Source organism: Chiroxiphia lanceolata, chromosome 11 (genome assembly GCF_009829145.1).
Source record: "Chiroxiphia lanceolata isolate bChiLan1 chromosome 11, bChiLan1.pri, whole genome shotgun sequence".
Classification (NCBI taxonomy): domain Eukaryota; kingdom Metazoa; phylum Chordata; class Aves; order Passeriformes; family Pipridae; genus Chiroxiphia; species Chiroxiphia lanceolata.
In genome coordinates this window covers 48,602-51,077 of record NC_045647.1, presented here as the reverse complement: position 1 = coordinate 51,077, position 2,476 = coordinate 48,602, and the positions used below count along the sequence as shown (strand labels likewise).

The following is a 2,476-nucleotide window of genomic DNA, read 5'->3' as shown; positions in this document are numbered from 1 at the left end:
CAAGGCCCCGGGCCGGAAGTCCGCCAAGGCCCCGGGCCGGAAGTCCGCCAAGCCCATAGTAAAGATGGCGCCGCCGAGACCGGAACTCAGCTGAGACCACACTAAAGATGGCGGCCCCTACCCGGAAGTTTGCCTCTGGGCCACACTCAAGATGGCGCCGCCAGGACAGCAACTTAGCCCCATGCCACACTCAAGATGGCGGCGAGAGGCCCCGTTGCCTCAGAGAGGCGTCTATCCTGTTGCCTGACCTCCGCCGCGACCCGGACCCCGCCCCGCGCCCGTAGCGCCGTCTCGCCGCGCCGCTTCCCGCTGTGGGGACAGGGCGGGGCGCTCGGCGGCGCCGGGCGCGGGCGGCAGGTTCGTGGGCGGCGGCAGGCACCGGCGCGGGCAGCTCCCTCTCGGGGGCAGCCCCTCCTCGCGGCGGAGGACCCCAGCCGCTCCGCGGCGCCGCCCCGTTCCGCTCCCGCTCCCGCTCCCGCTCCCGACCCCGACCCCGACCCCGCCCCACTCGGTCCCGCCGTGCCCTGGAGATGCTCTCGGGGCTGCGCCGCCGCCTTCCCCCCCCGGAAGCGACCCACGGCGGCACATCCGACGGAGATCGTCCTCGGGGTAAGCTGGGCGCGGCGGGGGGGGGGGGCGGCCGCTCTTCTACCTCTCCCGCGGCCATGGGCGACTGCAGGCAGGGGAAGCGACAGGCAAGCTTCTCGCCTCTGCGGAGAAACTTGCACCTGCGTGCCGCCGGGTTCGGATGTGCCCTGGCATTGCGCACACACACACACACACACACACACACACACACACACACACACCCCCCGCGGTGCGGGGTCTGCGCTGCCAGGCGGCGACCGCGAGGCAGGGCCCGGCGCTCGGGGGCGGGCTGGGAAGCGGCGCCCGCGCAGAGCGAGGCGTTGGCCGGGCCGGGCCTGAAGCGCTCGGGGCCGCCGGGCAGGGCAGTGGCCGGCTGCTGGGTGCCCCGCAGAGAGAAGAGCCCGGCCCTGGGAAGGCAGCAGCCTGGGCTCGAGCTGCTCTGGACCGCTGTGGGGATGGGTTTGAAGTTTTGGGATCGCTTCTTTCTGTCCCTACCTTCCCACTGAAAACAATAACTTCAGAAGTCCTCGTCTGGACTGGTCCAGAGAAATTGTGGAGTCTCCATCCCCGGAGATGCTTAAAACGCTTTTGCTCAGGCAAAGTCGTGAGCAACCCGTTCTACCTAATCCCGCTTTTTGAGCAGCAGAGATTGGACTAGATGATCTCCAGAGGTATTGTCCAACCCCCACCGTTCTGTCCTTCTGTAAAGGAGCTTTGCACTGCCCTTTGCAACTGTAATCTGTTGATGACCTGTGTGCAGCTTGTTACACTGCAGCTTGTCACACTGAATGGCAGCCTGAATAATTTAATATTGAACTGTGATTAATCACAAGATGAAAGCTAAGATTGGCTGGTAGGAGGCAGTGTTCTTTGCTGCAGCATTTCCCACCTGAGGTAATTTTCCTTGTTCTGAAAGTGTCAAGTACAGTTGGGCAATGTACTACGTAGGAAGAAGGGAAAGAATCTCAAAAACAAATAAATGAACAAAAAAAACCCCCTTTATATTTGCTTGTGCAAGAAGAAGATTGTTCTTCCACTCAACCAGGTTTTGAGAGGACAAATTAATTGTTTCTCTGACAACACTATACATTGGAGGCTGTTAATGATCCCGTAGTCTGTGCTAAAGGTTTCAGCTGATTGTGTTTGTCATCAGCTTTTACTAAAGAAAAAGCAAGCCTTCTTGGCTGTGTGGATATTCCAGGAACGAAACGATTCCATTCATGTAGATAATGATAACAGAGCCAAACCAAAAATATTGTAAGTGTCCTATGTGGAACAATATACAGAATTTCAAAAGGGATTGTAGTGGTCCCATATACAGAACTAACATACTTCCTGTTCCTTATTTGCTGATCAGGTCATATTTATCTGCCTGTCAGGACTGTTGGAGCGCTGGATGGAGAGCAGGTCATATGAAGAGGATTACGGAGTAAAAGGCAGCTTGTACTGAAGTGCAGGGAAAGTATAAATATTTATATATATTGGCACAGTGCCTAGCCTTAATGCTTAAAATCCTTTGGAGAGCTGTCTGCATATTTACTGTATTAATGATCAAATGCAAGGCTGTGTTGGGAAAGGTCTTCCATTTGGAAGTCAGTAGTTGAGACTGTCTTGCCTATGAAAAAGAGGGAGAATTTTCATTAGAGGATGTAGGATTCTGGCTGGTAATAGTCTTAGTTCGAGGTATTTTTAGAGAATTGATTTAACGCAAGCAGAACAAATGGCCAGAAGTGTAATGAGAGACAAGTTGAAATTAGAGAGTAGATGTGCATTTTGAATGTATTATCATAGCAACTGATTAAATTCTCCCTCTCTTGCTGTTCTGGGGACCTTTTAAATGTGCTTTGGCTAAATAAAAAGTATTAGACTGTTTCAGAGCCAAAAGGTC

General features: G+C 54.7%; 1 long non-coding RNA gene across 2 annotated transcripts; it reads left to right on the top strand.

The window, feature by feature from the left end:
- The first annotated feature begins 886 nt into the window (after positions 1–886).
- On the top strand, positions 887–2,476 carry LOC116792182. Of its 2 annotated transcripts, none has more exons than XR_004359023.1 (2): positions 887–1,259; positions 1,946–2,476. It is a non-coding gene; the product is annotated as an uncharacterized LOC116792182 (long non-coding RNA). The 2 variants fall into 2 exon arrangements; XR_004359022.1 differs by lacking the exon at positions 887–1,259 and adding an exon at positions 1,309–1,845.